A 26,647-nucleotide genomic window follows, 5' to 3' on the forward strand; every position below is an offset into this window, starting at 1 on the left:
TTACAGAGAGAATGATGACACCTTGGAAATTATTCTGGTAGGACTGCATCTCTGATAAGTTCTCATGGAATCTTTTCCATCAGATGAATCTCTCAGATTACTTACATCTATCAGTGTCTAGACATATATATCAGTATCTAACTTGTATGTTTGTGTGTGTGTGTGTGTGTGTGTGTGTGTGTGTGTGTGTGTGTGATTCGACTGATATTTTGGCACTAAGTTCGGATGAGAGTTAGTATCTAACAATTCTCTGATTTAAAGAGAACCGTCTCAACCATTTTCATTGGCCCATGAATTTCATCTAGACTCTGAGCCACAGCAATGTCCTATATAACCTTGGAATAGTGATCAAGAACTAGTGAAGAAAAAATGAATATATCTGTTTCCTTTTAATTTCCATTAATCAGTTTCCATTTTCCAGGTCAAAAAATTAAAGGTAGCTTTGCAAAATACCAAAGATTCTTGTAGGCCTATCTTGCAAAGTAGGTTATACCAATGATTAATGTTTTTTATTTTCCTATTAGAATGTGGCTATTCATGCGCCCAGATTTATCTCACTGTGCCATAGACTTTTGACATTAAAAGTACTCGTTAAGCTTGTTCTACTGCCTACTTTCCTTAAATATTTTGCAGTCACTCTGACACTGCTAGTATTTTTTTTCTGGTAAGAATAGATACTTAAACTATATTGGCTTAATTTTGAACACAATAGGGCAGCTTTTAAACATAACTGCACAAGATTCAAGTCATATATTTTTGTGGTTTCCTTAAAAAGATATAAGAATACAAAGGGAGATGATCAAAGATATGTCAGAAACTTTGAAAAGAAAACACCAGAAAGTCAGAAGGACATTACCGTATATTGATAATTAGGATGGGGGAAATTATTTAAATGAAACTGAGTTTTTGCAAATGCATAAATGGGAAAGTTACAGCATAATGTACAAAAATATAAGCCTTAGGATGAGAGAAATACTGGGGTATTTACAAGGAAACATGGCAACTAGCTCTCAGCCTTGAGGCTAACAGGCATTCCCTACATGCTTTTTGAATGACTATTAAATGAATTCCATACTAGACACATTGAGTTTGATATGGAAATTTTCAGTAGTCCAGTAACTTGAAACCTCTCTGGTGCTTTATGTTTACAAAACACTTTCATATGTTACTCCATTAATCCTCGCAACAAAACCATGGAGTAAAACATCATTAAAGTTCTTATAGCTGATGAAATGAGGCTTAGAAAGATTAAGTTCCTTATTTAAATTTACATATTTAGTATGAGCCAGAGCTGAGTTTTAAGGCTGAGTGTTGTTGAAACCAAAGTCTGTTCTTTTTATCATATTACAGAATATTCCAAATAGAAGTAGCTTTGGCTGTAATGGCAGGTCATGTCAGATAGATTTGAGGAACTCATAATGTTTGGAATGGCACAAATAATTGTAGAGCCAGTTAAAAATTAGAGCACATCACTATTAGGTCTGAGATTCATGAAGCTTGGGCTGCCTCGTCTTTTTCATTTCAGTGTTACTAACCCAGAAGGAAGCTCAGTGCATGTTTACTGAATAAGTGATTAGAGCATCTTGGGAGGATATAGACTTGTAACAAAAGAAACAAACAAACAAGCAAACACCTTAAGGAGATAAATGCCAGAATCATTGCAAAAGAAGAAGGGTCGTTATTTGGCTATTGATTTAATGTGAGCTAAGGATACTTGAAAGAAAAAAGGAAAGATTCTATATGATCCTTCTTAAGGAAAAGGTCAGACATATGTAGTACACCAAATTGAGGTATTTGAAACAACTAAAATGATAAAACTAACAGTATTTTGTTATTTTATAATACACCTTTTTATGATAATGTTTAAGATATGGGAAAACTGTGAAGCACCTTACATCTAGTTGTGTGGAATTTTGCTGACAGATTTTAATGCTTTTGAGGAATTTCTAAATTTCATAAGTTTTGTTTCATTGCTTTGGCTTTTATTTTAGGTAATCTTTTATAGAGCTATTGGATATTCCTTAATAATAATCGATACCAGTTACTTTTTCTTGATTCCTTTTATATCTTTATTTATTTTTGATTTAAAAGAAAAATCCCCCTTTGCTTATTCTGTTTATCTGAAGGCATTATCTGCATGCCATCTAGGTTAACACCTATTTTTGAAACAATATTATTCACTTATTTCAAAATTTTTTCTATGTGCTATTATCTCATTTCTGAATTTTTCTAATTTAGATTTACACTATTAGTTCATTCTTTGTCGTATGTTCTTAACTTACATGAATTTGTTTTGAAACATTTGGCTTCAGTGTCCCACTCTCTTCTGTTCCATGCCTTTCCAGAGTGCTTTCATATTTTAGAGGGACATTGTTTTATTTCAATTTACCTTTTTCTTTTTCTTTTAACTTAGTATAGTCATTTAATTGTGATATATATTTTTTTTCTCCCTACATGCAGTTAGTACTGAGGTATTTTAGGAAAAAGGGGTGGGTCTAATGAGTTTTTCTAGGTTCACAGCTCTAATGACCTCACATTTAATTTCCAACAAATTTTAAGATAGAATCGCTTACCATTTGAAATCTCCTAGCAGTTTTGTCTGCTCATTTTAAACACAACTGACTCTTCATTTGCTTATAGTTTCTTTTCTGATAAATTTAGGTCATCTTTTAAGCAGTTTCTCCTCAGTGTGGAGCTTTGTGGTGGTAGGGATTTTGGAGATCTCACAGACATCAGATCACTCCTGTCCCTTTATCCTAAACCATGAATAGATGATAATTATCCACAATTTAGAGTGTAAAAAATATATACTTATAGTTTTAGTGGATTTCTCTCAAATTGTCCTGCCCACATTCCAGTGCATGTCTGATGGCAATTCTGGGGTTCCCCACAACTCACATCCATCATGTATCACCTCGCCTCTTCTCTTCCCTCCTGAAGATATGCTGATACCACGCAAGTCTTACACTATCAGGTATTTGTGCCCCCTGTTCTTTTTTTTTTTTTTTCCCCAATGGCTAGTCATTGTGCTCCCTGCTCTTATTTCATGATTTCTTATACTAGATGTCATCTTGAGAGATTAGTTTTGCTATTCTAGTTTTTGAGGGGTAGTTTCAATATGAACCTGCTGCTGCCACAATTTTCCATCATCCCTTCCCCTGACCTCAAGGTAAGAGTACAAAGCTTAGTCTTTAAGGGTTTGACTGATATAACCAGCTTGTCCTTGGATTATGGACTCCAGTGCATTAAATTTATATATTTTTAATTTAATGAAATAAAATAAACATCTATATTTGTAGATGTCTTATTTTCTGAAACTTAAAATCTTCATGTCTTATAAATCTTATACACATATGCAGACACACAAAAGAGCTCATAATTAAATATTAATTTTGATTTTCACAAAGCATTCTAAATAACAAAGAATAGTGTTTATCACTAAATTATCTTGAATATTGGTTTTTCACTTTATAATATTTATCAAATCGACTTGTCTGTCCTCATTTTCAGAGGGAGTCACAGAATAGTTCCATTGACTTGATTTTACTGTAGAACAGTACCCATTTTTTTAGACTAAAATTTCCAAATCACCCTATCTTAGCCATAACTGAAAAAAAGGTCTTATCAAACCAAAAGCAAACATCTATAATAATTAGATAAGAACGTTTTCACAATTTCAATGAACTAAATAATTTCTTGAACACTCAAACTTGTATATCAATTTTACTATGGAAGTTAGTAGACTTCAAATATTTGGAAACCATTTCTACATTTCTTAACTATAAGGTGATAAATTGGGAAGTTAATAATTAATCTCCTTTCTCTGTCAGGGAAACTTTTGCATGATGGAAGTATGTTTTTTTGCTATGTTTTGTTTTTTAATTTCCAGGTAAACCATAATGTCATATTTTCTATGAAGTTATACTAGGCATCCAGTGAGGCCAAACTATCAGTGGGATTTGTTACCTTGCTGGGGTCTCCATCTGGACACATCTAAGGCTACTCCGTGGCATGTGACCATAAAGTCTCATAGTTTTGTGAACAAGTTATCAAGGGATGGTGGCATCTCCATAGTATTCCTAACTATCCATTTTTAACTCAATTTGATAGTTAATTTAGGCCAATAGACCATATGATTAAATTTTGAAAAACAGCTCTGTTTACTTTGTTAATTGCTCGTTTGGTTTAACTAATTAATATAATCAATTTAAAAACGTTTACAATTTTATGAAAAGTACTTTTGGTTTTACCACAGTAATTTGTGCATTCCACAAGTTCCAGCATGGTGTGGGATGTTACAAACACACTTATGTTTTCCCTTTACTCATATCTTCTTTACCAAAATATATGGTAAGTAATTTCATGGAGCATTCAACATAAGAATTCTAGTAATAAATTTAATATGCTGTTTAGCTAAATACTTTCACAGAGTTGTTTAAAAACTTTTCTCCTGAAGCTGACTCTTATAGCTTACATTTTCAAATATGACTTCTATTTTTACACACACACAAACACACATACACACACACACATACAAAGTCTCAAACAGGTGTTGCCAAATCAATTTTCAGTTGAATAATTACACACTTTTTCCTGCGAAAAGTAATTACTCAATGCTTAAAGGATTTGAAGTATCATAGTAAGGGGCAGTTTATTTTGTGTTTATCCACTATAAATTGTATTTCTCAGAGTTTAAATACTGTTAAAAAAAAAAGAAAAACTAAATTTTCTGAAGCTCTTTAGATCTAAATAAATTGGAAACCGTGTGAGGTGAACAAAATTAAAACCACCCCCACCATAACACCAATAGAAACCACAAACCTGTGATGTTAAATCTCAAGAGTGCTTGGATTTTAGTCCCTCTAGTTATCTAGCATTGAATGAGTTCAATGAGATATGTAACCTACCATGTCATTGCATTGCTCCCACTTCCAGAAATTTGGAAAATTTTGAACCTGAGCTTCCCTAGGGTTGCTCTCATTGCCTCTGTTACCATCTCACTAGACAAGTAAAACCCAGGTCTCTACCAATGCTCCCTTATGTCCTCTGATTATGGGAAGGTTACTTTTTCAAATATAAAGGTATCTATTAATTTTATTCCCACAAGTATTTAGCACTCTTTCCCTCCCTCAATATCTGGATTTGTCTTTACTTCAATACAAATTGAAAAGTGTTTGTTAAATTCCTCATTTTAAAAAACTTCTATGCAACTGAAAATCTTAAATATCTATTACCTTGAAGGATGTAAAATGATTACAAACTGATTTTTGCTTTCAAAAACCTTGGATAACTTTTGGAATAAGGGAAATAAACAAATTAAAATTTATTGGAAGAGTAATATTTGCTAGTCACCATGCCAGAACTTTTATTTAATATTCCTTATTTCTATTTTATGTATTTACTTTTATTTAAGCCTTTAAAATATTGTGGAAATATATTTTATCTTAAAAAATAAAATAAATGTTAATGTCTCAATAATATGTTAATGTCTCAAAAATAAAATAGTTTTTATTGTCTCATTTTAGAGGTGAGGAAACAATGAGCTCAAAATCAAGACTTAATAATCAACAAGTGTAATATCTGTCTACAAGTACACAGAACAAGGCAGGCTCATCATAGCTAGTGAAGCCATTCATGTGGACAGTCATTCCCCACTAAATGAACACATATTTGCAAGCATCACCTGGTCTTTATTTCTCTGGCTGGTCACTGCCATAGTTGTGAGTAATAAAGTCCTTTGTCACTGACTCAGGAGTCTCTTGTCTAATGTCCATGCAGGAAAAATGGAAAATGCATCAATTTTAAGTTGAGTGAAATCTAAAAAAGACCTTTAAGATCAATAATAAGCAATGAAATTTAGACCAAATGATTTTATTTTTTAACTGTTAATAGTATTAACAGTTTTCCATGAATTTTTGAGGTCTTTGGCACTCCTATATGCCACTACTAATAATGCTCCATTTTATGGGGCAATTCATTGATAAGTTAAATGTCTTTAAAATTGTACACCTTAATAAAATAAGACACGAAAATGATACATCAATTTACTTTTTAAGAAAACTCATAGGTCTCAGCAGTGATATATGCACAAATACATTCTTTGCAACTTTGATGATATAAAAAAACAGCACGACTTTATGCATCATGTCTAGTGGTAATATATTGGATGAACAAAGCAAGGTATATTGAGATGAAATGCATTGTAGCAATGAAAATGTGTTTGCAGATGCTTTCTTTGTTGTCATGAGAATATTTATCATAATTTAGTTAAGTGGAATAAACATAATACAAAACAGAATTTTTAGAAGATTCCAGATTTGAAAGATAATATACTTGGATGTAGTAAAGGAAACAGGAAATATATACTATCATCATATACTAGTGGATGTCATAGATGTGCTGGATAGTTAATGAGAAAAGACCAAGCTGAACATACATATCCTAAAATTTTCAGTATCTGAGTTGAAAACAAAAGCTAAGATGAGCTTACCCAGGAGAGAAGAGAAGAACAGAAGAATCTAGGAACTAAATAACGTGTTTAATGTAACTAGTTTAACAAGAGATGGAAGTAGAACAACCTGTTAAGCAGGAGGAAAAACAGGTGAAAATGGTTTTTCCTTGGAAAAGCAAGTGGAAAAAGTATATCCAAAAAGAATGAGCTGCTTAACTGAGGCAAATATTATTGATAAGTAAGGTGAATACTAAAACTGGCCTAGACATGCAGAATCCTTTAGGAAATACAATTACCCCACCTGGGATCAAAGAAACACTCACCTCACATACACATGTAATTACAAATACCAGATTAAACTAATAACAAAAATATCTAGTTCTGTATTAAAATGAGAATATACCTTTAACAGGTGGAATTTGACACAAAAATGCAAAAGATAAACCAGTACATTAAAAAATCAAGTGAACAAAGTTATACTATCATTTTTAAGAAAACTGAGAAGACATTCATGAAATTCCTAATTAGGTTGGTTATATGGATAAACAGGGCATTTCTTCACCAAGTAAATAATAGATATTCATGTGCATACAGGGGTGACGATGGCTTTTAATTTGTGCTATTGTTTTTGAATTTTCAAAGATTTAAAGGTTTTGTTTGTTTGTTTGTTTGTTTGTTTTTCCTAATGAGCACATGTTATGTTAGGAAACACCTATTTTTTGTTTTACTTTGGTTTTGTTTTTCCTTGTTCACGCAAACCATGCCTTTGTCACACACCGTATCTGTTGACTGCTGACCGTCCTTGATCCACATGTTTCTATCAGAAGCAGGTATTCTATTATATCATTATCCTACCTACTCTATTGCAGATTAGTACAGAGGTGATACAAACTGAGGTAATCTGACTGTGTACCCTAGATTTTGAAACAATTATCTTTCTGAGTGAATAAACCTGAGGACATGTAAATATTGTCCCTCTTGGTAACCGAGTTTGTCATATAAATAAAGAAGAAATATCAGATTGTCAATGAACAAGAGAATACAAGACATGAAGAGATATATAGGAGGAAAACCAAACACAGGCAAGAGGTAAAGTGTGACAACCTTCTAGATTCTCACTATTTCAATCCTTTTATTCTAGTCAAATTCTGACCCATATACTCATCAGTAATTCCTTTTGTTACTGAAATCCATACAATTTGTATTATTATTTAAAGCTTAGTTCATTATAGGTAATATGTTAATTCCCATAATTATTTTTCAGAGGCATGAAAAAAAATCCTGGAAAATGGAAAAGACACTCTGAATTTTCAGAGACTTAAAAGGTCTTTTTTTATTTTATTTTATTTTTTTAAAGGAAGGCCCCATTTTTCACTCAAGAAAAAATATTTTTCTTAGGCTCAGGAAGTTTCCTTCAGGCATTCTTTCTAATAATTTGAATTCCAAAGGAGCAACCAATATCTAGTGCAAATATTTTGAAATGATGGAGTAGAGATAGGAGTAAATATCCAAACACAAAAATAAGCACATGTGGATATATTTATTTACAGAATGCATACTCCTCACAAAGTTGCTATGTCTCTCATACACCAAAAATTATAATGACATAGAAGAGCATTTTAAAATGTATTTCAGCTTCTTGTTTACATTATTTTACAGTACTATTTTTAATGTAAGTTTATGAGTTCTGATTACTCTAATCAAATAATTCATAAGTCAAGAACAATTTAGCATTACATAGGGGCTTCTACACACAATAAAAGCAATAAAAACACATTTTAAGTTATGAAAATCAAGACCTAATAGTGTGTGTTTCTGGCTTACATCAACGAGACAAGGCTAACCTTACCGTGTATGATTGTGACTGTCTTCAGATAGCGAGAATGTTGAAAAACAGCCCAAGTTTTCTATTGACAGAAATGCAGAAAGTCCTAGAATCATTGTGCTATATCACAGACTGGACTTCGATCAGCTAAAATAATTGCATGTTGAATTATTTTTTATTACAACCAGTATTTTTTTAGCATAGGATGACTTTCATGTATTTTTAAATTTTGTTCTCCAAATAGCGAACCATGATCTGTATTGATTTTTATGCATAACTGAACCATGTCTTATAATCTCAATATATTGTGTTATTAAAATGATTCATTTTTTATAACAATAAATTGAATACGTATTGAAGTAATTTAGAACAACAGAAACAAACAAAACCATAGTATTACACTACAAGCCTCTACTACTACCGTTGGCCTTCTAGGTTTCTTCCCTACCTGTCTGTACTATTTTTATATGACAGATATTAGCTTACATACAAAGTTTTGTCAACAGTTAATTTCTGCATGGATTTGAATAACAATAGCACAACACACTACCAATTATAACAAAGTGATAAAATAGTTAATATTGCAGGGAAAATGTTAAAATGCAAATGAGACTTTATACCAATTTTGTAATTAAATTTATTTTTATTATGCATAACTTCCTGCCCATATGGGAGAATCAGTAAACTATGGTCCACACGCCAAACTAGCTTCCATTTTTCATAGATAAAGTTTTATTGGAATAGTGCCACATTTTTTAAATTTATATATTGTCTATAGAGCTTTTACACTAAAATCGCAGAGTTCAGTAGTTGTGGCAAAGGTGGTATGGCCCACAAAGCTGGAAATATTATTTATCCATTTACAGAAAAATGTTTGCCGCTTCCTGCATTAAGTTATCACAGAAATGTAATATTCAAACACTGCTTCCAAAAGCTTGCAATCCAGTTGAGCAGAAAAATATACATATCAAATAAATAAGCACTAATTGCTTTAGTTTGTCCAATAAGCTCCCCAAGCAGTGGTCTTCCATTTGGGGAAAAATCCAATTTGAAATAATGTTTAATAATCTTTGGTGATTTAAGCCAAATGATTCTTCTGGATTGACTAGAGTGAACTAAGGACCTAAAATTAAAAATTTTGAATTGAAAACCAATGAACAATAATCTAATTTATTCCATCTATTTAGATTTTGTAAAGTTAACATTTAATACAGTGATTTATATTTTGCTTTTTGATTTAACAACTCAAGAGTAAACTACATCTGGAGTTTCCTTTTGATGTTAAAAAAGGGAATGCATCTGGTTGAGAATATAGACACACAGCTATAAAATTGAAACTGTTTCAAGCTCACATATGTTTTCTGCTTTGATAAATGACCTCCTTAGAGGAAAACAAGGCCACAGGAGGAAAAAATATTTAAGAATAAAAGATTATCCTGTAGCAAGAATTATTAAAACTGATCAGTTTAATTGAGTAACTGGATGTACCTCCTGACTTGTGTAGAGAATTGATATTCTGGATAAGCAACTATGTTTTGTAAAAAACTAAAAATAAAAATGTCGATATGATGATGGGAAAATATTAGGAAATACAGTGCTAGAATGTTAGTTAAGCTGTTTGTGCCTCTTTTATTTATTTTTTATTGTGGGTATCATAGTTAACATGAGATCTACCCTCAACAATTTTTTCAGTGCACGATACAACGTTGTTAACTATAGGCACAGTGTTTTATGCATATGACAGGGTTTCTTTCTTTTATTAAGGCTGACTAATATTCCTGTGTGTGTGTGTGTGTGTGTGTGTGTGTGTGTGTGTGTGTGTGTGTGTGACATTTTCTTTTTCCACTCATCGATCAATGGACATTTAGGTTGTTTATATCTTGGTTACTGTGAACAATGCTGTAAGGAACATGGAAATACAGGTATCTCTTGAGATCTTAATTTCAATTATTTTGGATATACCCACAAGTGGATCATATGGTAGCTGTTTCCACTTTTTGAGGAACCTCCATACTGTTTTCCACAATGGTTGCACCATTTTGTATTCCCACCAACAGTGTACAAGTGTTTCAATTTATCCACATCCTCATCAATACTTGTTATCTTTTTTTTTATTTGATAATTGTTATCCTAACAGATGTGAGGTGATACCTCATTGTGGTTTTTATCTGCATTTCCCTGAGGATTAGTGATGTTGAGCCTCTTTCATATACCTGTTAGCTATTTGTATATATTTGTTGGAGAAATGTCTGTTGAAGTTCTGGGCCTATTTTTAATTGTATGTTTTTGTTTTTGTTTTTTTCAACTATTGAATACTAGAAGTTTCTTATGTATTTTGGATATATATCCTTATCAGATATATGAGACTTGCAAAGATTATCTCTCATTCTATAGACTGCCTTCTCACTGTGTTAACTGTTTACTTTGTTGTACAGAATTCTATTGTTGTTTCATTTTGTTTTATTTTTTAGTATGATATTGTCCCATTTGTCTATTTTTTATTGTTTTTGGTGTTATATCCAAGAAATCACTGCGAAGACCAATGCCATGGAGATTTTACCCTATGTTTTCTTCTAGTAGTTTTCTAGTTGTAGGTCTTAGGTTTAAGTCTTTCATCCATGTTGAGTTGTTTTTGTCTATGGTGTAAAGTAAAGGTCCAATTTCATTCTTTTGCATGTGCATATAAACTTTTCCTAAAACTATTTATTGAAAAGACAATCCTTTTCCTATTGTGTATTCTTGTCACTTTTGAAGATCAGTTGATTATATATGTGTGGGTTATTTCTAGGCTCTCTATTCTGTTTCTTTGGTCGGTATGTCTGTTTTAATGTCAGTACCATACTGCTTTAATTACTGTAGTGTTTTACTGTATTAAAAATCAGAAAGTGTGATATCCCCACCATTGCTAATCTTTCACAAATTTGTTTTAGCTATTTGGGGTCTTTTGTGGTGCCATATGAGTTTTAGTATTTTTTTTTTTCTACTTCTCTATCAAATCCCATTGGGATTTTGATAGAGATTGCATCGTATCTGTAGATTACTTTGTATAGTATGGATATTTTAACAATATAGGTTTCCAATTCATGAACACAGGACATCTTTCCATGTATTTGTATCTTCAATTTATTTCCTCAATGATTTCTAGTTTTCATCATACAAGTATTTCATCTCCTTGGCTAAGTTTATTCCTAAGTATTTAGTCTTTATGATGTTATTATAAATCGGATTGTTTTCTGAATTTCCTTTATGGGTAGTTGTATGTTGATTTTTGTCTAGTACTATGTTGGATAGAGTGGTGAGAATGGACATCTTTGCCTTGTACCTGATCTTTGAGGCAAAGTTTTTAATTTTTCATGATTGAGTATGATTATGATGCTAACTGTGGGCTTTTCATATATGGCCTTTATTGTGTAGATTTGTTTCTATACAGATTTGTTGAGAGGTTTTTTTGTTTGTTTGTTTGTTTGTTTGTTTTCCCCAAAAGGTAGGTGATTTCTGTCAACTACTATTTATGTGCCTATTGAGATTATCATGTGATTTTCATTCTTCATTCTGTTAATGTGGTGATACACATAATAGATTCATGTGTGTTGAATCACTTTTGTGTCTCAGGGATAAATCACATCTGGTCATGGTGTATGATTCTTTTAATGTGCTGTTTAAATTTTTGTTCCACCTCAATACTAATATTTATGAGTATGTGTGGAATTAGTCTGAAGATAATTTTCCAGGGCACAGCACTTTTCATAGCATGTATTCTCACCTATTTGATGTTCCAGCCTCTGGTTCATTTCCATATATGATGGTGTGTCATAAAAGGAAGGACAAATATGAAAAAACAATTTCTCTTTTTATGTGAAAGGACAAATTTCAATCAGTTTTAATTAGCACTAGCAAAACTAAAATTTGTAATCTCTTTGTTTCACTCCAAGTGGCAAGTTCCAGACTCTGTCCTTCTAGATTTCTGACATTTGAGATTCAGTTTAGATTTAAATACATTACATATTGAATGTTATATTTTAAAATTGTAAGCAATATTGCAAATAATATAGTTTAACCCATCATTTGTTAGCTGAGAAAATTGAGATTCAGCAAATATATGGATGTGACTTGGTTACGGAGTTAGTTATTTTCCAAGCTAAAATAAACTTCATTTTGTTTTTCTTAAAGCATAGTATGTGGTGCCTTATGTATGAAAATAGTTTAGTGGTTACCAGAGGGTAAGGGGTTGGGGGTGGGAGATGAGGGTAAGGGGGATCAAATATATGGTGATGGAAGGAGAACTGACTCTGGGTGGTGAACACACAATGGGATTTATAGATGATGTAATACAGAATTGTACACCTGAGAACTATGTAATTTTACTAACAATTGTAACAATTATCACCCCAATAAATTAAAAATAAAAAGAAAAGAAAATTCCCTCAAAAATAAAAAAGTGTTTGATTATTACAAAAAAAATAAAAAGGTAAACAATAAAAGTAAAATATCAGAAGCACTCATGGCATATGTTATTGTTGCTAGACAAACTCACCTAGGGAGTCATTGATTTCATTGATACTCTAGAGAATTACGGGAGAAATATTCACCAACACTAATGCCAGTTATGTATATAAATCCTCTGTACAATGATGGGACAATAACCCCAAAGTGTGTGGCTTAATTAATCTTTTCTGAGACTCTTCACTATAGAACTAAATATCAAAATAATGAGTAGGGACAGAGAATTAAGTATCTTTCTGCACTTAGAGGATGATTAATTATAATGGCTAAACCTCTGAACATTAAGTTGAATACTAATCCAGTGACAGTTTGGAAATAAACCAGTACTCTGAATACATCTGGGTGTTTTCTACTCTTTTGACAGAATAATAAAAAGAAAAAGAGGAACATAATAACAGTTTATGCTCATTCCACTTAACATCATCTCCTTCAAATTTGTTTGCCAGTTAAGTGAAAAACTAAATTTCTCACACCTTCTTGACCATAAATGTAAGCTGCATAGTTATATTTTATTGATTTGATAACCATCTTTGTGTTGTGAGATATGCAATGTAGATTTTCTTCAAATATAAGTGAAGAAAGGTAATAACAAGGAGAAAATAGCTTGAACCTGTAATTTACACTAGCTTCTTTCCATTGTACTCGCCTATTTTCTGTAGGCAGCTTGGAGAAAAAGTAGAGTTTTGTATTGTTGCAAGCTGCTTTGAAGTGGTTTTGATTTACAGAGTAAACACCCACTAGATTGCTCTGTATCTTATGGATCCACAGGGCTGGTACAAATAAACTCAAAGGGCAAATATATAAAAGGTCAAAAGATAACTGTTATTAAACACTTTTGCCAATAGACAATAGAAGTAGGGAAACCACTTTCACAGAAAGTGTATTTGTTGCCTCAAGGGATTAACCATACCCCAATAATAATAGGAGGAAAAAGTCTTCTAGATGCTTATTTCTAAATCCTCTAGCTTTGGTATTTAGAAATAGGGAAGACTATAGGTCTAGTATCAACCACCCTGAGCACTAATAAATTTCTTCTTTCTTCAATGTGGATCAGTTTGGTCATGACGTCATTCTTCAGATCATTCACCTTGCTCCACTCAGTTGGAATAAAGACCATACTATTGCTATGTGTTAGGCTTTTTTGCCATTAACTCACTGCTATTGTTGATTTCCCCTTCCTTATATGTAACCTAAAATCAGATATGTATCTTACAAAGTTTATATTTATTATTTTGAATAAATGGAATATAAAAAAATTTACACGAGTTCCAGTGATGTCTCTTTTGAGGGAAGATATCTGATCATATGTTCATACTATTAAATAAATATAGCTACAAACAAGGAACCAAAATAACACTGTGTCTCTGCTTCTATGTTGTGCCTCATCTGTGGACTAGGTTCCACTCCCAAGAAAAATTAAAAGTGCAATTCACATTAAGTGAATTTTCTTTGCAATATGATAGTGTACATTGTTCGATGTAAAGATAATTGTTTTCACTTACTTGTCTTCTAAATGACCATGATGGCTGCTGTGGAGTCTACCTTTCTTATCTGTATACATTTTCTCTGAAAACTCTCTGCCAAAAACCCCTAACCCTAGTGGCTTCTAATTTTCTCTTTTCTCCATTGCTGTCCAAAATCAGTAATTCAGTATTGAGCAGATCAACTTATCTTCTGTTCCGCTCTTTTTTCTACTAATGTTCTCTAATTTTACCCATTATCTCTATTTATTTCACAGCCTCAATCTACATGCAGAAATGCCTTAAATGTTTTATGAGAGGACAGAAAGGCATTCATCTGCCAACATGCAGACTTGACAATCTTATCGATTTCCTTTTACGGTGTGATATTCTATGAAATATATTTAAAATGCATCAACATATTTTTCTTTTGGTTTCTCTTTGTGTATCACAAGGAAAGCTTAGAAGCATATATTATAATTAGGAGATGCTAGCAAAAAAAGCTTTCTCCCGGACGTCATTCAGATAGAAGAATTAGAAAAAAAGTCTTCTCTGTCCAGTTTAGGATCAAGGGAAGATTTCAAGATGGGGGGGGGGGAGGGAGGAGGAAAGAAAGAAGTCAGAAGCCAGCACCCTTAGTCTTGGAGCATGACACCATAAACTCAAGACCTGGGTGGCAGTCATTGCAGATGTAGCCTGGGGCAAGTTGCAAACATCCAAGAGAAATCCTGCAATCTGATAGTCTATACAAATATTGCAGGAGCAAAACCACAGCACTGGGAAAATTTATTTACCTGAGGTGGCAATTCTGATTACTCATAGCCGCTGTGTGGATGGTCAAAAGTTAATCTTTCTAAGTGGAGAGATAAAATGCTGGGGGTGAAAACAGCTTGTGTGTGTGCTGAGTCTCAGTTCTCCAGCAGAAAACCAGTATTGGTACAAATAAAATAAAGAGTATGGATAATTCAGCATTAGATTTGAATGACCAGGAGAATGGATTTCCACAGTAGATATCATTGTGACAATCCAAAAAACTAGTGAGACCAGCTATATGTGTGCAGACACCAAGGCAACGGGGATCAACTCACCCAGGCACTTCACATCAGAGATAAGCACAAGCCATTGACATGCCAACAGTCCCTTTGCTACTTCTTATGGCAACACAGACACCATCTTAGAGAAGTGGAGGAAAGAGAAATTCTAGAAGCCTGAAAACTGACATCACCTTCTGTCCAAGATGGAATAACAGGAAATATATTTATAATTCTATCTGGAACAAATGAAACAGCAGACCAATTGTAAGAAACAATAATTTTCAAGGCACTGCACATCAGACCAAAGGGCGTTGAGGGGGAAGACAGTAATTGCTGAGTGGGAGAGTCAGGATTTTAAAGGTGGCACGCTAAGGTTACCATCTTCCGGTTATTCATTGAAACACTCATATAAGCACCTCTGTGAAGGAACTCTTTGGATAGAATCTAAGGTTACGAATCCACTGATTCTCAGATAGAGAGATCATCCTGAATAACCCAGAGGATCCTGGTGATCACAGTAGAAGGGAGACAGAAAAGTCTGTAGGAGCAATCAAGCATAGAGAAGAGGAGGCAGGAAAAATAGGGCAGTAGGAAAGCTCACAGAGATTAGAGGCCTGAAAGACTTGACATGCCATTGTTGGTTTGGAAGGCAACTACCACCCAGGAGATAGGAGAAGCCTCAAGAAGCTGAGAATAACCCCTATCCTACAGCCACAAGGAAATGAACTCTGCCAACAATGTGAATGAGTCTGGGAACAGATTATCCCTTAGTGTCTCAGAAAGGAATGCAGCTCTGCTGGCACCTTCATTTCAGCCTCTGCGATTATAGGCAGAGAACCAGCTGAGTCACACCTATAGAGCCATGAGAAAATAAGTGGGTGTTGTTTTAAGTCTCTAAGTTTGTGTTTATTTGCTATGACAGCAATCAAAGACACACACGGAAAGACAGAAAATAAACAAGGTGATCCCTACAATCTTCCCAGCTGACTGTCATGAAGGGATGAGCAGGCCATGGTTCAGAGAGGGAGAAAACAGGCAGAGCCCAGGGAACTCCATGTCTGAGCAGAACTGAGAGTCAGCTGAGACCGAGATGGAAAGAGTTCACAGGACAGAGAAAAGAGATGTGCAGACAGAGAGAGCAAGATCATTCTGCAAAGGACTTCCCTTGGAGGACTGAGCAGAGTACTGATCAGCACTTGTGTGTGAAGAAACTTTGCGAGGCACTGGAGAGAATTATTCAAAGCAATTTGAGGTAACAGCATCAGTAGCTCACACAGGGCCAGCTATAGTGCTTGTCCCCACCAGACAGATCAGCAAAACTCACATTCACAGGGCATTGATAGAGTACAGAGGAGAGTCCTGTAGCATTAGTGGGAACCAGTTAGCTCTAAAGTAAACACCACCCTGGTCTCCATAACAAATCTTAAAGGAAAACCTGAAAGTTGTCAAACTATTTCCCAGTAACTAAACTGCATCTCAGAACTATACTCAGGGATACTTAGAGGAAGTAAAAAAATATCTAGTCCACAAAATCTTGCATCCAAACAAACAAGTGAGACATGTATGTAAAGAAGCAAGACAACATGACTTGAATGAGGAGGGCATCCAATCAATCAAGAGCTGACACCTGCTAGAATCAGCAGAAAGACGTTACAACAGTTATTGTATCTGTATCCTACATGCTCTAAAAGAAAGTACAGACATGAAAGATATAAAAAAAGGTCCAGATTGAACTTCCAGTGATAAAAACTGCAATGTAAAAGATGAACAATACATTGGATGAGATTAACAGCTGATTAGATATTGTAGAAATTTAGTACATTTAAAGATACAACAATGCAGACTATCTAAAGTGAAAAACAGAAATGAAAGAATATATGAACAGAGTATCAATGAGTTGTGAAACCAACTTCAAGAAGCATGATACACATGTAATTGGAGTCTCCAAAGGAAGAAGGGGGATAGAACAAATATATATAAGAAAAAACAAAAGCTTATTTTTTTTCCAAATTTGATTAAAATTATAAACCCTGAAATCAAACAAGCTGAATGAACTCAAACTCTATAAACATAAAGAATACTACACCCTTTTACATAATCAAATTAGTTAAAACCAAAGTTTAAGAGAAAATCTTCAAAGAAGATAAAGAAAAAAGAGTCAGGAACAAATAATGATGACAGCAGGTTTTTTGTCAGAGAGAAAGCAAAGGAGAATATACTGAAACCTCCTCTTTAAATTCTATCCTCAATGAATTCAATACTCTAGAATTATATACTCAATGAAAAATCTTTCAAAAAGTGAAGGCGAAATAAAAACTTTCAGAGAGATAAAATCCAGGACACTTCATCACCAGCCAATCTGCACTGTAAGAAATGTGAAAGTAATGTCTTCAGGAAGAAGACAAGTCATACCAGATGGAAATCTGAATTTCGAAAAAAATGAAGAACACTGGCAAAGGTAACTACATGTGGGAAGATATAAAATTGTTCTTACTATATAAATTTTAGAAAGATAATTAACTATTTAAGCCAACATACTAACAATGTACAGTAAGGTTTATAACATACGTAAAAGTAATACAATATATCACAAAAATAGCACAAAACTGGTTAGAGGAGAAATGAAAGTATATTATTTACGCTTCTTTCTTCTGCATGAAATTGTGTACTCTCACTTAAAAGTTAGGTTGTAATGAGTTAAATGTATATAACCTAAAACCTAAAGAAATCACTATAATAATAAAATAAAAAGTTATACCTAACAAACCGGCAAACACGATGATGTGCAATAATGTTAGAACTCAATTCATTAGAAAGAAGACACAAGAGGAGGAAAAAAAGAATAAAGAACAAATGGGACTGATAGTGAATAGACAGCAAGATGACAAATTTAAACTTCATTATATCACTACTCATAGTAAATGCAAGTGGTCTAAATTCCCCATTTGCCAGTTGTATAAAAAAGCAAGACCTGATTATATGCTGCCTACGTGTAATGTACTTTAAATATACAGATTAAAATGTGTTAAAACTAAAAGAATAGGAAGGATTAGATTAGTCTTTATCCAATCTAGGAACAGAAACCACACAGTAAAGGGGATTTTCATATAAATAATTTTAAATATAATGCAATTTATGTAACGTACATATAATATAAAGAATTTTTAGTCTAAATTATTAGGTCGATGTACAAGTAGTTGTGGTTTTTTGCAATTATTTTTAACTCTTTAAACTGCAATTACTTTTGCGCCAAACTAATAATTATAGTGGGGGAAAAAACATGGAAAGAAAATTCAAGGGTCCACCAAGGCCTCAAGAGAGTGTCCAGGGAGAGACACACTGGAGCGGAGCGATGAGCTTTGCTGAAGGAGGTGGAGTTACGGCCAAATGGATGGAAATTGGTTGGGTTGCTGGGGCCAGAGCTGGTCCAGCATCACCAGGCAGACAGGAATTTTCTCTGGGACACAGACTCAGGGAGCCGACGTTGGTGGCCGGGCCTCAGAGGACGTCAGGATACTACTGCAGGTGCTGTGGAGACCAGTGGCTAGAGAGGCCTCCCTGTGCAGGAACCCAGTTTGGCTGTGGCAGCTCCAGGACACATTGTATGGGACGATATGGGCAGCCCTGCAGGGATCCTGGCATGTGTGTGTGTGGCAGGGGCTGAGGAAAGGGATCAGAAAGCAACAGCCCAGGCTCAGGTCTACACTACCTACGCCTTCTGTCTATGCTTCCATTGCCTGAATCGAGCTGAGAAAACATTTCATCAAGGCAGTGTGGCATTGGAGCAAAAACGGTAAGGTCACTGAAACATAATAGGAGTTCAGAAATAGACCCACATATACATGGACAAATGATTTTTAAAAAGGTGCAAAGACAATTATGTAGAGAAAGGATAATTGTACAAATGGCACCAGAACAATTAAATATTCCTATGCAAACAACCTGAACTTCAATCCATACTTTGGATCACATGCAAAAATTTACTTCAACTTTTTATTGGATCATATAAATAAATATAAAACTTAAAATTATACGTCTTCCAGAAGAAAACATAGAGAGATATTTTTTGTGTCCTCCGGCTAGGCAAAGATATTTTTAGATTTGACACCAAATGTACTATACACAAAAGAACAAATCAATAAACGTTCTTTGTCACGCATGCAAAAAAAAGTCTGCTCTTTGAGAAATACTGTTACAAAAATGAACAGATAAAAGCTGCAGATTAGGAGAAAATACTTGCATCTCATATATCTGATAAAGCAATTGGGTCTAGGATACATAAAGAACTCTCAAAGCTCAAGAAAAAACTTGGTTAAAGGGGGGAGGGGCAAATGATAGAAATACATCACAAAAAAGGTATATAAAATAATATATAAGCCTATAAAAAGATGTTAGATATTATTAGTCATTAGGGACACATAAATTAAAACCAAAATGGGATACCACTGCACATCTATTAGAATAGCTAAAATCAAAAAGACAACCCATACCAAATATCAATAAAAATGTGGAAGACCTGGAATTCTCATACACAACTTGTGGGAGTGAAATGGTACAAACACTTTGAAACTGTTTGAAACACAGTTTCACCATTTCTAAAAAAGCTTAATCATACATTGATCCAGCCATTTCACTCCTAGGTAAATTCTACTCTCTAGGTACCAAAGATAAATGAAACCATCTGCACAGTTTTGAGGTAGAAGAAACAAAGATATTATTAATGGGTGTGTTTAAGTTTTAAAACCTTCCCCACCTGGGCTCACCCCATCACATGTATTCTGGTAGAGGTAGAAGTCAAGACAAAATAAGATATTGCAAGAAAACATTTTTTTTTTTTTTTTTTTTCAAATCTGAGTTTTAGGTATAAGCTTCCAACTTCATTATTATAACTACTTTTAGTGATGAAAAACATTCTTTATAATATTCATTGACCTTTAGATAAATCCTTGTGCACGTTCCCAGAACTCAGCTCAATAAGCACTTTTATCCTGCCCTCTGCTTGTGGGAATTCTAGATATATTATGCAAACATCTCTACTAAAATGAATCACAGTGCACTGAGCTTAAATAAACTTCATTCATATCTTTGAAATCTTGATAATGTAAATATCTACATTCTAGAATGAGCACGATTCTTATGTAGCTTTGCTGAGTATTTCTTTGAGAGAAAACCAGTAACAAATACTGAATTGGGATGTTTAATCTTTCATAAAGTTTATTGTGGTACTCTTGGAAAAAGTAACATGTTGACAAAGTCGTAACCAAAAACTCCATTAGAGCGAAACACTAATCCTGCCAACTGGTTAATTGTATAAGATATTTAGCAAGGGTACAATTTGTGATAAGAAGCTGAGTTGAATATGCCATTTAAATAAGGCATAACTGAAATAAATACAAATGCCCAACTTTCACAGAAAAATAAAGTACACAAGCCAGGAAAAATACATTTATTATTAAATATAATATTAAAATGACTTGCAGAGATCATGTCCTATTCACCAGATATTTTACAAAATAAAATAAAAATTTAACTGCAATCTTCCTAAAAGACACTGATCAATGTGCTTCCTTACAATACTGATTTACTATATTCTCCATTTAATCTCCAAGTCCTGCCAGAACTGCAGCCATTATGAGCTTTCTATCAATGCACCGGGTTTTGCCACTAATGTCTGGGGAAGAGACTCATACCAGCACATTGCTTGTTCAATAGTAGTTTTCCATTCATACTTGATGAAAGAATTAATAATAATAATAATAACAATAACACTAGACACTTTTTTTTATTGAGTACTTACAATGACCTGGAACTTTTAGAGTGCTTTCCCTACAGACTTAGGTTGGGTTCCTTAGAAGCAGAGCTCTCATGATGCACCTTGTTGAAGGAAAGCTATGGGAAAGATCTGTGACGACTAAGGGAAGCATTTGAAAGAAGAGATAACAACTACTCCAAACGTGGTGTCAGGTAGTCCAGCTTATAGCCAGACCCCAGCAGGAGCTCCCCAGAACTGACTTGCCCTGATACAGGGACATGGGTATTGTAGCACCGGAGGAAATATCTAGGCCCCTTCTCATAAGAAGAAGGCTTCAACCATCCCAATGGCAAGCCTCATGGAGAGAAAAAATGGGAGGAAAGAGCTAAAGCCCCAGCAGCATAGAGGGGAAGGGCAGAGCACATGAACCAGCCAGGGAGCCAGATACCTGGGCCTGAACCAGCAGCATCTGGCCCAGATGTGTTGACTTATTTAATCCTGGAAACAACCCTGCCATGTTGATACTATTTTTATGTCTATTTTTGTTTTTAATAGGAAACTGATACACAGAGAGGTTACTTCATTTGCCAATATTACATAGCAAGTAACTAACAGCACCCATACTCGGAAGACAGAGAGAGTGGGAAGGATGAAGGAACAAGGAAGTGAAGGGCAGATAGAAGATAAAAGTCAATTAATATGGAAAATGTGCCTGTGATCTCCTTTTACTTTTCAGATGTTCTTAAAGTGTCTGTTTGGGGAAATTCAAATAAATTGCTGTCAATAATATTTGAGGATCTTTACCTAATTCTCATTTTACGAAGGGATTTGGGTAAGGAGACATAGTACTTAAGTGCTTAACTGCGTAGTAGTAGTTAAGAGATACACATTTTAAAAATTAAATTTTAATTTAAAAGTTACAATGACAATGCCCATCTCTAAACAACAAGGAAACTCCTCACTCTCTTTCCCAAGGTATTTACATGGCTATTTAATGTCTCTTTCTTTTGTTTCTTCATACAGGGATTATATATTTACAAATACAAATCCTTGTTCCTGCAAAATGACCTAGGTGAGTGATGTATAAACAAGACTAATACAAGTCATGTGATCTATCTGTGACTCAGTTTCAGTTTTTTATAATATGAACATATTAAAATATAATCACATATTTTAGATTTAAAATATAGTATATCTCAAAAGACATTTTAAATAAAAAATACTAGAGTAAAGTATGCTTATTATAAATACTTTCAAAACAACATTTTTTTGGTAACCATCCTTGGGAAGTCCATATACACAATGGAAGAATCCTTTGATTTTTATTTATATTTCTGCCTATTAAATTGTTTTGATGCTTATTTTGTCCCCTTTCTTTTCCCATTTATATGATTATACCAATACAATCTATGTAAATCGTATGATATTAATTACATCATTATGGAAACCTAATGAAATAAATCTAAAATCTCATTTCTTTAACCAGCATGCTTTATACTTACCTTTTCTCCTCACCTTCCTCTTTTTTTCCTTTTACACAAAATATAACCCAGATCACTATGTCTTTTTGATCCTACACATAAAAGTTAGCTATCTCGTAAGTTCTCCTGCATAGATTTCTAAGTCATGTATTTTATATCTTAAAATTTCTCTGGACATTTCAAGGCATCATTGCCTGTATGTCTAGCTTTATAACACTAGCTTTACCTAGGTATTTTTGTCTTTTGCATTACATTGTATTATTTTGATGGCCAAAGATTTCATAAGATAAAACCTAAAACATCATATTATATAGTTTGCAAAAGGTTAATATGATTTCAATAACATAGTGAAAATATTATGGCATTGAGATGTTAATTTGAATTCCATCTAGAAATCATTTTCTTTTCCATGTACTTTGTTTATATCCTTTATCCACAGCACTTGCCTCTCAGAGATCCCTAAGGAAGCTTGCTATTTCTCAGTTTCTGCTACATGCATCTTATACAGGCTCCGCAAACAATCCAGCAAAGCTCTGACAAAGGCAGACAGAGAGGAGGCAGAGGAGAGGAGGAGCAATTTTCTACATCAAAGCTATTATAACACACTCGACAACATTTTATAACAGGCTATATGTATAACACACATTAGCCATGCATCCTGGAAACATCCTTGTCATTCTCGGGCTATGGTGAGTCTTGCCAGGCACTTTGAAATTGTACTTGCAAATACAATTCCTAGTTCTTACAATATGATCTAAGCTAGTGATGCATAAACAAGCATCTCTTATCACCCAACACCTGGGAAGACAAATGGAATTCAGGTAGCAAATTCTGAGCAATTATACATATAGAGACTACTCCCAGTGGTACCTCTCTTCATTCTACACATACCTCACTGCTTATACAAAGCCATCACTGTCTGATAAATTATTGTAACAAAGAAGCAAAGAAGCAACACTACAATGACATAAAGAACCTAACAATATAACAGCTTATGATGAGCGTTCAAAGGGAATGCAGATATAAAAATTGTAAATACCAAACCTATTTTGAGATAAATCATAATTTAGTAAGCATATATTTTAATGAAATTAATGATTGCCACAATCACTTAGGAAGCAGCATCTGGTAGAAAAGGCAAAGCTCTTAAATGGCTTGCATAATTTTTCTCTTCATTGTGTCAAGTGCAGTGCTCTGCATAGTATAAGGATTTATATATTGATAGCTTAAAACTTTTAAATCAAATCAACTAATCTTTGGCATCAATTTAAGACATAGCATACCAATGCTCAGTGCAGAAAGGAAAGTCACTCTTCTGATGGTATAATGCGTATCTTTCTTGAACATATCTACTTTGAATATTAAGAATACTATGATCTTATTCATTTTCTATTTAATGAGTAGCCTATGGAAAAAAATAAAAGTAATGAGAGATACAGATATCCATAGCTAGAATATTTAAATGCTCACATTTTAGGGTCACACATTTTTAAGAAAACTAACACACACACACACACACACACACACACACACGAGAAATTCTTACATGTAAATTATCCTACATAGAACAGTACAGTTTAAGCATCTTTCTGTGAAATACAAACAAATTAAATGACCTCAGTGTCATGCGATTATATTCTCCCGTTATACCTATGCACATTCGGATCAGACTCACTGGATATTTATCTGGGAGAAGATATTTCTCTATTGCTGAACAACATACAGAGAAAATAAAAGTATTTCCTTAAGTAAATATTTGTCACAATTTTGATAGACTGAAATAGTTAGCAATTTAAATGAATTCCCTTGATATATTCATTCTTAAAATTATTTGAAAAAAATAAGTAATTTGCTCATTCACAATATTGTTAATTAATTAACAATACTCATTTTCACTGTTTATTAATGCAACAGTCAATCCACACCTGAGTAAATATTCTTCTTTCATAAATTTGCTGGTTAAATTATCCTGTGCCATTTATCACTGACAGTGCAGACCTGTCTGTACTCTGAAGTTCCTTCCCTACTCGAAGTAATTGAGGTTTTGAGTTTCCAAAAGGTTAACTAACCTATGAAGACCAAATGGCTTCATCTCAGAGGGTCATTGTCCTTAAAAGTCAGAGTCATTAGAAGCGATTACAGCTTAACTACCTACCTTGGACTTGTTTTTAAATCATGAAGAATTAGAAAGCAAAATAAAATTTCTCACTTTTATCAGAGGTTAGATTACCGCAGGGTCACCAGCTTCAAGGTGAGGGTGTCGTGCCTGTGCACAATTTTGTACTCAGATTTGAACAGGCCCTAAATTGCTCAGAAGAAAAACATATATTCCTAACCCCTTTCTTGGGGGAAAAAAATTCCATTAATGCAACTACAAAAAAAGAAAAACACTGAAATTCTTGGGGGGAAGTTTTTGTTGTTTTACTGTTAAAGATGATATTTGCGGACCGCAAATCATAGAAATAAAATCACATGTAATAAAAAAAATAAAAAAATGGAATTTCAGATTTCTGTATGTAAAGAGAAGAAAAATATTTAAAGGAACAACACTGGTAAAAGTGCAATAATACGTCAACTCTGCTTTTTCCAATTCAAACAGGATAGTAGGACAAAGGGAAAAGATGTTTTAAACGGAACAAACTTTCATTATTATAGACTTCCATTTATGGGTGATATACTAAGCTTTCCCTGACTGCATTTCTTATAAATCCTTGCTGAAAGAATGATAAATGGATGAATGAATAAATTAATTGTAATTCAAAAAGGCATAAATAATACGATCATTAAGCTCAATTTCTTCTCTTTTCAAAAAAGATGAACTAGTAAAGTGTTTTGATAAGGTGTGAGTGTTTGTGTTTGTGTGTGTTTGCTACAGTATATGGATACCACAAGACTGTATTGTTATGTGTTCATGTGCAACTGTAAAGGAATAAATGTCCTAGCACAGTAAGGAAGGTTTATGCAAGACTATTGCAACAGGAGAGAGAGATTGAACTCAACTCCACTGAAACAAAAAGTGGGAGAGTTTTTAAGCTCTGGGTTGAACTAGTGGAAAAGTACTGGAGGGCATTTGGGGATGTTTGTCAATGTGATGAGGCCATCTGTGCTTACTGGTTGGTGCTTAGGAAGGAAAGTTAGACTCCTACTTTCCCACAGAGACTGGGAGATGTGGCACAATCTTTCTTAATGATTATATTTCAAAGAGATGGCTTCCAGGTCCTTGAGAAAGACATCCCTGGGTTGTATGAGATTTACAGCTCAAAGAGGCAGAGAAAGAATTTAAAATTCCAAGTTTTGTAAAGGACATGCTCTAAAAGAAAGGTCAGGGGAATACAGTCAGATAGAAATCTATCTAAAGGTTAGTTAGGCTGAGGAGAACATTAAGGCCATTTTGGTTAATAACTATCTATGTTTGCATATTTTATTAGACCTGCATATTCATATTTTATGTTATGTGAACATGATGTTGACCAATCTATACCAATTAGAAATAGACATGTTTCTATGCCTAAAGAGCTTGAAATACATTAGCAAATATTATAGTATTTTCAAACATGGAATTACAGAATACATATTTTTGTGTTATAATTATCAAATGCATGCTCCAGACAACTAACTGCAACTACAACATATTTCTATTGCAGGCTGAAGAAACATCAAGAGAATGGAAACTATGTGCTAGTTTTTTTTTTTATTTCCGAGAAAAAAGTTTGCTTACATTTACTGATTGAATAATTCATCTTCTAGGTATTGAAAAATGTTATTTGAAACAATGAATTGAGCTTTATAAAACAGATGAAGAGTTGCAAGAATAGCCTGAATATCACATTTTTAAGTGATTGCTAATACTTTCATGTAACTTGAAGTTTGTCAGTGGCAATTTTCAGGTTGAAGAAAGTTTATCTGGTCCTGTAATAGGTAGAGCTGATGCCATGTTTGGAACCTTTCTTGCCTTGGGATAGACCTTCATTTCTCTCCCCTATACTATTCAGTATGCTTCTTTTCTAGCCCTCTTTTTTTCCAACGTAAAGAATCATTTCATTTGGGTGCCATAAAGATTCCAGATTCATCTTTTTTTTAAATGTCAAAATGAAAGTCTACGTCATTCTCCATCTTGATTATCCTTGAATGCCTCCTCAAA

Source organism: Rhinolophus sinicus, chromosome 16, assembly GCF_057876585.1.
Source record: "Rhinolophus sinicus isolate RSI-liver-muscle chromosome 16, RSI-T2T, whole genome shotgun sequence".
Classification (NCBI taxonomy): domain Eukaryota; kingdom Metazoa; phylum Chordata; class Mammalia; order Chiroptera; family Rhinolophidae; genus Rhinolophus; species Rhinolophus sinicus.